The sequence below is a fragment of the Epinephelus lanceolatus genome, chromosome 21 (assembly GCF_041903045.1).
Source record: "Epinephelus lanceolatus isolate andai-2023 chromosome 21, ASM4190304v1, whole genome shotgun sequence".
Classification (NCBI taxonomy): Eukaryota; Metazoa; Chordata; class Actinopteri; order Perciformes; family Serranidae; genus Epinephelus; species Epinephelus lanceolatus.
In genome coordinates, this window is record NC_135754.1 from 23,981,994 (window position 1) to 23,996,676 (window position 14,683).

Here is a 14,683-nt window from a genome sequence, read left to right on the forward strand (position 1 = left end):
TATCTTATTACTCAATAGCCTATAAATGTCTTGCTGATCAGGCGAAAGTTAAACATATGCAAGTGTTTTTTGATTGATAACAGGGGTGCTGTTTTCGGCAACGGCTGTCAGGCTCTGACACAGCGCTTTGAGTTATTAGGGCAGAGAAGGGCGACCATAAATTTCGACCGTCAGGCAAAAACTCCTTTATTGTGGACGTGATGGATGGCTCGCCGCGGCAGACACCAAATTCTCGGCTTTATCCTTAAATGGCTGCACATTTTTTTTCGTCGCCGTAATTCATTACTTTTAAACAGAAAGCTCGAAATCTCCTGCTAGTATTTCACACAAGGACACGTTTATGAATCACCCAGAGTCCGTGCAAACACAGCCATTTACAAGCAGGGGTGGGCAGGTAGGTGATTAGACACAACACAAGCCTCTATCCTGGGCTATACGTTTAAAGATTAAGAATTAATATTATAATTAAAGGATTAATACGTGTGTTTTTCCTTTGAGAGCCCCCCAGAGCTCCCATTTTGTCATGAATTAAGAAAAAATGCCAGAAAATAAACATTTGCAAATAAAAAAGGGGAGCAGACTGAGTTTAGGAATCATTTTTACAACATGCAAAGTTTCTTTATTAATCATTATCAGTTTGTCAGTCAGTTTGTCACCAGTATTCAGTGCTGGGAGGGTTCATTTTGAAATGTAATAAGTAACAGATCACTAGTTACCCTGTAATAAAAATAATAAGTAATCTAACTATTTTAGTTACTTTATTAAAGTAATGCAACTTTTTCCCATCTGATTACTTTTTGATTACTTTTATGTCAAAAGAAGTCATACCTGCACAGCGAAAAGATGTAAAGCAACAAAATGTTATATTCTACATATACTTTTTACTGAAAAAATGAATTCATATGTAACCCAGTTATAATCACCAACATTTAGTAACTGTAGTTTAACTACATTCTTTCCAGCAACTTTAACTGATCACAATTGCATTTATTTTGTGACTTTATTACATATAACTACTTATTTTCTGCCCTAGAAATGATATTTTCCATTTATAAAAATGTGAAAATTGTGTTTATTAGACACATTTTCAGCAATGATCCTTTAAAAACCTCTAAACTTTCTTTTTTATTTTATTTTTATACTTTTGTTATGGGTCCACTGACTGTCCTTATCTTTACCCTCGTCCTTGGCCAAAGAAAAATACAAACTGATAAACAAAAACACTGGACAAATAGTGAACACCTCAGAGGCTGGCAAAAACTCCAAATCGCTCTCAGAATCTTATTTAGTTCTTGAAAGGACAAAGTTTTGCTCCTTAAAGTGTTTTCTTTGGATTTCTTCAGGTTCATATAAAATCTAAATGAGCTAAATTGGTGGGTGAGATTATCCACCTCCTGCCTCCAGCACCTAGTTTAACTTCCAGTCTTGATTTTATGTACAGCAGTAATTAGCCTGTTCAGCAAGAGAGAGAGACAACTTCACAATTTATCATCGGAGTTGATTAAAAATTGAAAATAATGGCAATTAGAGTCACAGTGACAGGAGCTGCTATTATGACTGTGTTGTATAATGTATAATTCTATAATGTGTATTGTATAATTCAGCTCTGCATGTTACTAAAGGGTTGATTAAACAAATGTGTGCATATGATACTGTGGCTCAGTCTGTTTTGAATCAAATTTTGAGCCCTTCTTAGTATTTGTTCAATAAAATAAAAGGTGTAGATTTCAGGGAGGGGCAATATTTAGAACATGTGCATCTGTCTGCCCCATTAAAAACGTGAAAGTAGCAGACGAGTTTGATGAAATTAAAAAAAATTCCACCTTAAATTGATACAGAGAAGGCATAAAAATGAACCAGAATGCAGAAAATTAAGGGTTTGATGCTCAGTGTTTCCAGGGGGAGGACCCTAACCCCCTGTTTCATATGTGTACCCCCCCAGTGTTGAAACGAAACCTACACCCTTGAATGAAATGATAACTGACCTCACAATGAAGTGTACAAGTAATATTTCTGTGATATCTGCTTTTCTTTTCCAGACACTTTGGAGGCGTCAGGCAGCAGTGGGCAGCATGAAGGTAAGTCACTGCTCCAGTCTTATTATTGTGATCTCTTTAGACACGCACATGTACATCAAAAACATCACGAAGGACCTGTAACTGAAACTATTGGGGGAAAACTCTGGTGCAAAAGCCCTTGACATATAGCTTGGGAAAAAAATGGTCGATAAATGCTGCATTATAATGTCGAGCAAATGGAATAAGAAATTCCCTCGACATGACATGAAAATTCACCTTGTGGCAGCCGGCGCAGGGCGCGCCACGTCAGCAGCCAGACAGGCCGACTGGATCTGACAGGTAAAAAGGGGAGATGATGGTTAGAAGGTGCTATTGTTTCATGCCGCTTTCTTGACCTGTCAGGTCCTGGCGCAGAGGCCTGGATCGAGGACCTCCTTGTCACATGAAAACAGTCTTAAAAGGCCGTTATCCAGACTATGGTGATTGCTCCTGTTTAATTGATTTGCCTTGCACTGAGGCCTGTCACATTAATAATGGTTAAGTACAGCCCCAGTGTGTCACCCAGAGTGGTGCGTCTATCGGGAAATTAACAGCCTTAACTAACTGCTGTCTGTGAAGCAAGAACTGTGTGATCATATGAGATGCAGTCTGAAGCTGTGATATTTATAATATAACTGCTCTCTGTAGGTATATTGTACATTTTCTCCCCCCCCCCCATATATATATATATATATATTTTAAAGCCTGCCACAGTTTGACCAATCTCATTTAATTAGCTATCTATATGGCTATACCATCATTATGAACTACCATTCAGAGTAAAACAGTGAGCTCTGCTGACAAGTAAATGGTGTTGAGTGAATAAGACTCAGATTACGCTCTCCGCCACTTCACAGGAGCCTTTGACAGGTTGCAGTAGACATTAAGTCCCTCTGATATTTCCATGACTGACTGACAGTTTGAAATTGCTCCCATCACCTTGATAGCATGGTAATGCACCTTGCATGTGGACCGTCTTTAAAGTGCAGGAAATTAGACTCCAAGTTGAGAGTCGCCTTTCAACCAAATATGACAAGAAAATAGACTGCTTTTCTTCTGTGCCCAGAGAGGGAAAAAAAGGGCCCCACAGAAGCTGGCAGAGAATAAGAGGTTATAGGAGAAAGTGTCAGGAAGTATTACGGATATTATGTGTTTAAGACAGGACATTTCAGATACTTAGAAGTCATACCCATTCCCCTTGACTACACCCAAGATATTTTACTCCCCCCTCACATCTGTGTCAAATACTGTAGCGCTGACTTCATTTGCAAGAGCTCAACTCGGAGCTGACATGGAGAACTTGCACTATCTCGCCGGAAGTCAGACGACTGCGGCGCAGCATGACGGAGAGAGTTAGAAAAGTTGAGGTGCAGCCAAGATCGCAGCGGTGAAGGGTCTTTTTCACGTTGTCTCCTCAATTAGTTAAAGCTGGTCAGGAGTAGGAAGTAAAGCCTATGGAGATTATATGCTGTCGTCCACTTGCCATCAGGTAGGTGAGGATCCTGGCGGGTTGTAGTCATGCTGTAGAGAAGAGTTAATTTCACCTAACCTCCCTGTTAGCACTGGAACCGATGGCTCAATTCAACCTGACAGCTGCCATATTAGTGGTTCAGAACTTTGTGGAAACTTCAAGAAGCTCCTGTAAGACCTGCTGTACTCTATCTACTTGTCTAGTAGCTTTAGGAATGAAGGAAGTGCAATCATGTTGACTTTTGACGACATCGAACCATTGTGTGTGAATCGATTTCGTTAAGTTTGATTACCTTAAGTGTTATTTTCATTATCAATGAATCTGTTGGATCTTCTTTTGATTAATTGATAAATTTTTTGTCAAAAAATGGCGAAAAATGCCCATCATGATTTCTTAGAGCCCAATTTGATCTCTTAAAATTGCTTGTTTTGTCCGACCAACAGTTCCATACCCAGAAATATTCAGGTAACAAGGAAATAAAGAAAAAAAAACAGCAAATCTTCACATTTGAGAAGCTGGAAACAGAATGTTTTAAGTGTTTTGCTTGATAAATTATCATCAATCAAAACTGTTGTTGATTAGTTTCTTTTATTAGATGACTAACCGTTGCAACCCTTTGTTTAATCTCAAATTAGCTGAAACAGACACCACACACAGTCAGTGTAAAATCAACATTCTCGACATCGACATCCATGCCGCACTCGATGCTGATCCCTCACATTTACTTGTCTAGATTTAATTTATGGAGCCTAAGCTGGGGTGAAAATGTACAGGTAGCGTGTTATGACACTGGAAGCACTGTGCAGGTCGGGATGAATGTCTGTGATGGGCAGATTATTCAGACTAAAGTAGGCCTAAAGAATGATCTTGTCACATTTCACAGGCAGGATTAGGGGTACGCAGGAGGAGCGCTTCAGTCAGGAATTAGCGTCATGTGGTCGGCTGGAGACAAGCATGCAAGGTATTCACCGAGACAGGCTTGGACACTTACTGCTCCATTTGTCTACTTAGTGATCAAATACCGAGGTTGATGGTTATTTCTCTGTCGTTTGTGGTTTATATGATACGTGTTCATCTGTATGCCTTTACATGTTGTGAAATTGTGTACATTTGAGAGATCCAGGACATCTCAAACCGGGTTAATTTAGCTTCTTTGTACACATGCTCCACACATGCAATTAGACATGTATATTTACAGTACAGCATTAGATACAACACATGATGCCATCTTGATGTGTAGCCCACAGCAGCACCGACTATATTTGTGGCTTTGCATTTTAAATGGAAGCAAGTGTGAGTGTCTTCAGGCTATCAGAATGAGCTATTACCACGATGATTGAAGAGTGAAGGAGCGCGCGAGCTAAAAGACAAAGTAGAAGGGGCCTGACAAATGAAATCAAACTTCATAAGACCTGCCAGTGGTGTCAGTTGTTATCCATATCTCAAGCGCATTATGGTACTGCGACGCAGTGTACTGCCTTCTCATCTGTCGTCTCAAATTCATCACATTCTCGACTGTTTCTTTTAAGTCACAAGTGTCAGTGTGAAGAGGAGTCTTAATTGACAACTGAGTGGCACAGACGTGGACCGCTGCCTTTATTTTGGTGCCAAGAAGGGTTGTGTTGTTTTGATGAGCTATTATTGGCAGAAGCCAGTAGCAGATAGCAGTCGGCCTGGAAATGAGAGGTGACATCAGACAGAGAGGAGCTTGTCATTGTCTTCAGGCAAGTTCAATCTCGCTGTAAGTTAGGAACAGCCTGTTGAAATGTCACTCAGCAGACTTTCTTATCTTTTGAGGAGAGAAATTTGGTGAAATTTTAGCTGAAATTATTTAGACATTTGCCGTCCGGATTTTGAATAGCTAGAACAAGTTGGCTCAGTTTCAGAGATGATTCTCTCTGGTAAATTAGATTCATTATGTCGAACATAGAGAGCTATCACAAGCTTCCAGCCTTCAGATGGAGCACATTTAAGATCTGTAGCCCTAAATCTGCTGCAGTGTTTCTCAACACATTATTTATTTGTCAGATTTCACTGGAAATTTGATTCTCTTGCATAGCAAGTAAACAGAATTTAAGGGTTGATTTGTCCAAGAAAAAAATCCACAATGTCTTACTTAGCCATGCTAGCTGTCAGTTGGTCAGTCCGTCCATCACTTTAATCCAGACTGAAATATCTCTTGGATGGATTGCCATGAAATTTTGTACAGACTTTCATGACCCCCAGAGGATGAACCTTAATTACTTTGGTGATTGCCAGACTTTTTCTTTAGCACCACCATGAGGTTCATATTTGTGGTTTTGAGTGAAATATCTCGACAAATAATGTATTAACTGTCATGAAATGTCCAACCTCAAGTGCAGTATCTTTGGAGATCCCTCCATTTGTTCATTATCAGGTTAAAAATAAATATTTTTACAGTGCTTTTTTTATGATCAAATACCTGCAAAATTAAAGGCAATCAGCCTCTGCTGTACTTTGTGTTTATCGCTTATTGGTCAATGTTAGCATGCTAACATGCTAACATTGACCAATATGGTCAACATGGTTAACATTATATCTTCTTAGCATCAGCATGTTAGCATCGTCATTGTGGGCATGTTAGCATACTGATGCTTAGCATTTACTGGAGCTTAGAGCTGCTAGCATGGCTGTTGTGCTGTGTCTTGGATTGCCAAGTACACTGCATACACTCTGTACTTACTTGTTTAGTTCTCAGATTTGAACAGTTGTCATTTGCCAAAATATATGCCTGCTATATATGCTTGTTTGCTAATTCGATTTCTTTATATTTATCTATTGTATTATATTTATTTATATTTATGAATGTCTGTGGCTGATTCCCGCTAGGTCTTTCATCTGCTGATCTACTGAGTTAATGATAGCAGCTGCATTTTGCGAATATTTACAGCTTCTCAAGCAACTGACGACACATCTAATACTAAAATCTTCTACAGTGAGAATGAAAATTTAACATGCACCAACAACATGTAACTATGCCCAACAATAATATAGCTGCACAACTCGTATAAGGTCAATGCTTAGTGATAAAATGGGCCACTGCTAGATGACTTGCAAGCTAACGTTAACATTCAGGCTATCATTATTACAGAATTCACCCAATAAACAAACTGATGGCTATCATCTGACAAGAGTATAGGGTGGTAAATTTGTACTAAAATACAATGTGCAATGCTTCAGTGTTCATTGTGGTAGTTTCCCCTTGGGTTCCCATTTTCACAAGTTTGAGATGTGTGTGTTCCCACCCCCTCTGCTATGTGGGGACATGGTGACCATTGAGAATGAGAAGTGTCCAATGTTCCACAATCAGTTTTTTGACTGTTATGAGTGCACCATTCAGGGACTGGGCAGTGTATTTCGCCATAGGCTATTTCTCAGTTTGAATGCACTCAAAATAGCAAGTGTAAGTACAGAAGTACTTCGATTTGAGACACAGCATTTGTCTTTTCTTTAATGCTGTGAACATGACAGAAGAAATTGTATTCACCTCCATGGTACTGGGTCGGAAATAAAAATCTGACTATGTGTCCTGAACTGTCCTTTTAATATGATTTGAGAACCATACTGCACTCATCATAACAACTAATGTAAACTCTTAATGCTGTAACTCGCACTCTGAGCACATCTGGCATATATAACCAGCTCACAGTAAATCAATGAGGCGTCTGTAACATGCGGCTCAATGGAGGCACCTCTTAATCACAATGTTCTCCTCTAATATTCACTCAGTTGGAGTACAGTGTAAATAAATAGCTCTCAGCGCAGAGCATCTCACTGTACATTGATCACAAGCACGAGACCCCAGGCAACAATGCACAAAAGAAAAATGGCTTCCTTATTTTCACTCATCTGAGGCTCTGTGCAGCCCTTAATAGACAGAATCAGAATGTCTGCTGTGGTGTTGCAGGCTTTATGAGACCATTACCGCTTTTTATTGTGTATCCCTGGACTAATGGCTTTCTATAGTCACTCTGATTTACAGCCTGTCAGCTTTGTGGCTGTCCATTAGAACGGGAGGTTGACATCAAGCCAGTGGTTGAAGTGCCCAGTGTTAAAAATAAGGAAGTCATGTCTCACACATAGACGCCAGGCTCCTAAAACCTCTGTTCCAAAACAGACTCCTGGCTGCTTGTTTTCCACTGTTTGTCTTTTGCCCCTGTACTTTGTATTAACTCATTTATTGTAGACAAACATCGCACTGTTTCTGAGTGGCAGAAATGACACATGCCTACAGTAGAAGGAAAAATAAGTCTGTCAAATCCATTAACATGCATTAACACTTAATGTTCAGAGTCATCTACATTAAACTGTGCTTTTATGGGTGCTCTATTATAGTGCATAAACCGTGGTCCTAGCACTTAAACACATCATTAAATATTAGTTTGTCATTAGGATTTTATTCTCAGCTTTGATTCTGTAATGTCTTATGGGTGGGGTGGTATCCTTTTTACTTAATTACAGTATGAGTCACCCACACATAGATGAGGATTACCGGCGCTGACATCACTTAAACATGGCAAACACCTTTCAAACTTAAAGGTTAATTCCAGTTTGTTACAGCTATAGCCATCATTTTTATTAGTAATAATAACATTGTACTCAACAGAGTAATTGCTAAGATCTGGAAACATGGTAGCCTGACTCACCGGATGTATAAGCCTGCAATTGGCTGACTATTTAGGCCGCCATTCTTCTTTACTTTCTCCCTCTGCAGGGTACCGTTTTTAAAATCCTCTTCGCTACGGGAAACAAGAACAACTTCTGAGCTAACAACCTACAAACTAAAAATGGATAAAACATCTTGTAAATGCACCTCGGAAAAGCCCAGACTGTCTCATAGGAGGAAGATGCCCAATGTTATTTTGTGACACAGCCAGTCGGAGTGGATTTGCCACATTTTTGTACCCTAGCAAGTCATGAGACATTGATTTCCCCAATTTACCGATATATTCCACTGCACACAAGCTTCATTGATATTGTCGTAATAACGTTCTGCAAGAGCCACATACAGCAAAGCAAATTGTTTGTACTTTTAATGGGTCCAGTGTCATGGAAAGATTATTCAACATTAAAGTATTTGAATGTTATCATGTATGATAATAGTAATTGTATGAATGTGTGATTCATCCATGGTCATGTTTAGGTATTTGCAGAGACCTCAGAGTCCTTCACTCACTGCATTCAGGCATGTGAGGAGGCTCCAGGGTGTCTGAAGGTTGAGATACTGTGAGGTCAAGACCTTGGAGATGTTCAGACTCCAATGTTAGACGGATCTATGTGACGTGAGAAATACACTTTATCAGGCTGAATCATTGTTCGGTTATTTATGTTTTTGATGTGTTTTTATTCATGCACTTGCTGCACCAAGAGATTTGCATATCTGATTTGTGTCATCATCAAACTTAAATATTCAAGTAAGAACAACTGAAGTTAACTAACAGTTGTTAACTAGCTAATGGCTAGCTGCTGTTAACATTACTATTAGCTAAAAGTACATAGCTTAAACAGGCTTAATTTAATACCCTTACCTGGTCCTCCATCAGCCTGAAATATATCAAATGGTGGTGAACCATCTACTAAACCAAAAAGGACTAACTAACTAACTAGCTTACCCCGTCTTTCGTCAAACACAGCTGTTTGCTAGGTAACAGAAACACCAACGGGTCGGGGCGAGAACAACTGGCGATGCAACCAGGAAATCCTTTGCAGACTAGACCCTTCCATTTCGGAGACCGTTTGGTTTGACTAATGTGGTCCACAAAGGACGTGGCTGACGTAGACCGCTAAGGCCGCGTCCTTCAAAGGCTGCAGCCCCTGAATTGAGACACAGCTAGCATGTGCTTTCAGACCTTTCTCGAGTGCTTACACATACAGTGCAGTGGAGATAGGTCTGACTACGTGAGACTAGGAACATACTGACATCACTAAAATAAAGCCAGATAGGGCAAGACAGGAACGTGTTAAGACAATCATACTGATTTTATTTAATTTTTTAAAATAAAATTTGGCTTTAATTAGAATAATATATAGAGGTGGCAGGAAAAAAAAGAGATAAGAGACTAAACTTGGATGTTGGTAAGTTCAGACAAATCAAGGCCATATTCCAAAAATCAAGAACACAAGGATGAGAGATGAAAATGAGAAATTTACCTGCACCGTGTTACTGTTGCCTGCTGGGATGAGCACATGCAGACAAACAGGAAGGAATGTTTAATTTAAAGGGGATCGTAAATGGATCACTATACAAGAAAGCCACCTCAGACTTTTATCTCCGTTGGCTCTTGTATGACCTTTCATACTGCATTTTTTTTATGTACAGCTGGACTAACTTTAAAGCCTGCCGAGTCGCAGGACAGTGCTCTTACCTAAGATAATCTGTCCTGAATCTTCCATAAACCTCACTTTATTAGCTCATACACAAGGATCATCCGTGTGGAATTAGAGTGGGGAAAAAATGCACCCGTGACAATTTAACTTCCTTCAGATGTTCAGAAAGGAAATCACGTCGTACAAAATACACTCTGCAGTTGATACATAATTGCAAAATTTACTGTGAAAACCACAGATACATCGTCAGTATTTCGCTGTCTTTCCCTAATTGTTCGTGGTGCATCAGGGCCACAGGCGGGGGTGAGGCAGGTGATCCCTGACGGGGGTGGAGCCGGTCCTGCTTCACATAAAATCAATTCTGGCCTTTGGTGTTGGCAAGCCAGCGGGGTTGGGGGCGAGGAGGGGGAACGCATGTCTGACACCTCCTGACTTTTTCATGAGGTAGTGTTTGAAGTTTTAAACCCCCACCGAGGATTCTTGAGGCGATGAATATAAAAAGGGGTACAGCTTAAAGCACAGGCATATTATCATCAATGAAAGTCAATTGAGTTGATTTTGATGTACTTCACTGGTTAATTTTAAGACCTGGAAGAATTAGAAAAAATATTACACCCTTCAAAAGCTAATTTATTTGAACATCACCACCATAATGGCTCTTCAACAATGGCATGTGTTTTCTTTTATGATGTCCTTTCATTATAAGCTGCTCTTAAGTCGCCCTTGTCTCGAGTGGTTCTGTTCTCTCTCTGTTCATGCGCTGTGGTGGGCACAAAGAAGAGGAGCATGACCTCAAAGCATCTTTTGTTGCAGAGGCAGTGGAGGGTGGTGGCTGTGATTCATGTGATGGGGCGAGGAGGTGTGGTAGGTACTGAGGAGGGTGGGCTGACAATGACAAGCTTGAGTTCTGCAGTCCTGGTGGTCCTGTCTTTCAGCTGTTCTTGTAATAACTCTACTCTGCCTCTACAAAACGTTTGATAGTAACATGTTCATCTCAGAGTTTTTTTTTTGTGTGACTAACGTCTTGGTAGATAGCCCACCCCTTAGATTCACCACACTTCTAAAAACTTCTGACAGTTCAGAGATTATGAGACAAAATTTAAAGTATAAAGGCCTTAACACACTGGGGGCTTGATGGATAAACAACATGAAAATGCCGAATACTGGCCTGCAAATACTTGCATCTATACAATCATACTGGCAGGAATATGAATTTGAATTTGTTGTAGAGCCTAGACTACTGTATGCTATTTTATTGAGTTTATTGAGTTTAGTTTTAGTGAAATGGCCGAGTTAATTTGAATTTCCTCTGGTTAACAGTTTTCCAATGTATGTCCAGGGCTTTTATTGTGAAAAGTAAGACCAGAAGGAGTGGATCTGGTACGTACTGCCTTTGTCAAGGTGTAAAGGATTTAAACAAAGGAAATACACGTTGCCATCTTGGTTCAAACTACAGAGTCTCCATATTGTTGTTTTACAATCCTAATAAGTATAGGTGCCATGTGATATGTTCATGCCTTTATTTGCAGTGCAAAAGCTTAGGAAAAATGACTTTGTTCCAGAAAAATATTACGTCACTTTTTTGTCGTGACATATTCACATTCTATATAAAAATACTAATGACAAAAACAGCACTTTGAAAAAATACATTGAGATATAAATGAAAACACCCCCAGTGTGAAGTCCTGAAGTGTGGTGATGTTGTTGGTTTCAGCCTTTTCAGACATTGCTAACAATATAAAACATATAGAATAAGTGATCTTACTAACACATATTGTGTGTGTGAGTGTGTGTGTCAAAAGCCTGATATATCTTATTCCTCATTACCATAGAGCTCCTAAAACTATTCAGTACAGTGCAAATACCAGTGATCCACATTGTTGCTGTTGGCGACATCTTCTTTCATTACCAAGAGCATGGGCATTGTACTAAATTAAGTCAATTGACATATGCATTCAGCTGCTGTAAATAGAGAACCAAATGTGTATTAATCCGCAACTGAAAATAGTCTCCAACAAATGCATGATATACTCCTGTTTGGTTAACATTTGCTAAAAACTACTGTGCCCAGCTGTTAAAAGAAATTACTGAGCCATTTCTCAAAATTAAATTATATATTTGTGAGCGGTTTCAGATGATTGATTTCTTCAAAAGGAACCAGTGGGGTTGGGGCTGAGAGCCACAGACAGGGAAGGAAGTCACAACGTATTATGAGATGCGCTAATGCATTGCGGGTTTTGGTGTTATAGAAAGGAGCCAGACTCATCATTTTAAGAGCAGAAAAAAATATTCAGAATTTGCTGGTTTAAAAATAAATCAGTGTAACAGCTGCCAGCTTTTCCTTTTTTTTTGCCCATACCTCCAACAAACTTCAACCAGTCTTCACCACAAATGTCAACTTGTCTTCATCAGATATGATTCATAAGATAATTTGATGGGTGATTCACATGGTAAAACCAAAAATAAACCAAAAGCAATGGAGAAATGTGCATCCTCCGAGTTCTTCAACAAACAAAGCTACTCACTAACGAGAAAGCAGAGAAAATATTTACAGGCTTTTCTGCTGAAGGTGAGGTTTTTTCCAACCTCACAGAAATTGACACGCTTTACATTGAACAGTGCTTCAAATCCAAAGGAGTGTCATTTGCTGGCTTCCTCTTAACAGATGCTGGTGCTCGTCCTGGGGAAGTGCAATGTCCTGGATCTAGTGGCACTGCCATATAACTGCTGTATAAATAGATTCCTATGACAGAGTCATTCATCTCCAGCCATGAACACATCAACATTAAAAGACAGCTCACCGAGACCTCTGCGCTTGTTAGGGCAAGATCAGCAGTCCAGATGCCCAAGATGTAAACTCGTGAAGGGAAGATTAATTTATCTGTCATCCCTGCCTTTGACAGTAGTTATAAATCTGATTTAGCTGTTGAGCAGGGGCCATGAAGAAGGGCAGTTGGACATTAAGATTTCAAAGGAGTGATATCAAGACAACTAACTTGTGACTCATGGCCTGCCACAACCGGGTCAAAAGTTCTTGTGGGATGTACCGTGTGTGTGGTGTTATGTTTTCAAACTTTGGGGAGAAAAAAACACTCCTGCTCACCTCCTCTTCCTTGTGTTATTTTCAAAATGGCGGCAATCATGTGAGGCACAGCGGGCACAGGGTGTCAAAGGAGCTATTTACTGGTAGATGGATGGGAACAGGCGATATGAGGTGGTCACATCCTGTGACCATCTGCACGGGAGTCATGCTAGTTATTCAGATCGGACACAGATGCTCGGGCATAACACGAGCCTCTATGCAGATATTTGGACGCGTGACAAAATGTTTAGTGCCACAGTTCATGGCATGTCAAGTGGATTGTGACGTGCCAGCATTTCCTACAGGTTTATTTGTGTTTTTTTGCCAAGTAGCTGCTTTCTTTTCTTGATGTGAACTCACAGCATTTGCCTTTTTGTGAAATTATCATCATCTCCTTTAGAGTTTGAAGTTTAGTCAGTGTGAACTCACAGTGTTTCCTGATTGTGAAATAAACTTCATCCTCTTCAGAGCTTCTAATTTTAATCCCTCTACAGCTACAAGTTATAGCAACATCAACAGTTTCCCATGTTCAGGACATTTATTTCCTTTTTTCTTGAACTAAACCTATCAGAGGGTTAAAGAAACTCTGAGGCATTTGCTGACACTGAAATTACTCTGTGCATAACACATTGCTTTAAGATGCTTAAGGTGGTGGATAAAACGTCATACCACATTAAACAGCTAAATGACCTGATCACAGCGATGTGTAGGTGTAGCGTGGGTAGGAGGGGCGACACACGATGATGAATCTCTTCCTTTGAAGCCCTTTTCTTTTCATCGTGTCTGTGTTGCTTTCACTCAGATGAAACCACACTCTTTGTATGGTAAACAAGACGGGTTTGTGACGAGAACAAAGAGTGAGTGGAGGTTTTTAAGGGAGTCTATTGTTAGCGCACATATGGATGTCAACTGGAAGGGCACCGAGTACACTGAGCAGTCCTATTTACTTACATAGTGTAGTTGTATAATGTAGTCTGCTTCAGTGGAGGAAAGCATATCTTTACTCAAGTACTGTGAGCACAATTTTAAGTACAGAACTCTATTTTAGCATTTTCATGTCAGAATACTTTATGCTTAAACCACTACAGAGAAATTTATACTTTTTACTCTGTCTCTTATTTGGCAGATAGAAAGTCACATTTTACTCTGCATGTATGATCAGTTTATAAAACGTGACGCACTGGTTTATCTGCCATTAGCACAACGGTTTGCACAGCTGGCACCAGTGACTAAAGCATTACTCCTGGCAGTAATGCTTTATCTGTCCTTGATGAGAGGGCTTGTGAGTGTCCACACAGCCAAAGTGATGTCACACCATCAGGCACGCCCCCTTTGTGAGGGTCCCATACATCGGGATTTCACCTGTCTGTGCATATCCAACATTTTCTTATTACCTGCAAATGTAAAAGCCATCCTGTATAAGTGAGTTTTTGATAGACTGTCCCCTACAGTTTGGGAGAATATTGGAGGCGAAACCGCATGTAAAAGATCCAAACGTTTCGTCATATACTTAAGGCCAAAACCAAGGCAAGACTTCACTTTCTGCTCGGTCTGCACTCATCTTACTACTTTTAATAAGTACATTTTGCTGACAATTCTTTTGTATTTTTACTTAAAGTGAATTGTTTGCTGAACAGCGGCCACAAGTCGCAATTACAGTTTAATGGTAAATGCTAAAACTTTTAACATTAATACAGAGAAGAATCACAAAGTCAGCAAACTGAC

At 39.8% G+C, this 14,683-nt stretch overlaps 1 long non-coding RNA gene across 1 annotated transcript in view; it reads left to right on the forward strand.

The window, feature by feature from the left end:
- LOC117247160 (uncharacterized) overlaps nucleotides 1–14,683 on the forward strand; it is a 91,945-nt gene that overhangs the window by 55,065 nt on the left and 22,197 nt on the right. Inside the window, exon 5 of the long non-coding RNA XR_004500800.2 lies at nucleotides 2,040–2,078. This is a non-coding gene — a long non-coding RNA (uncharacterized LOC117247160). The remainder of the gene's footprint in view (nucleotides 1–2,039; nucleotides 2,079–14,683) is intronic.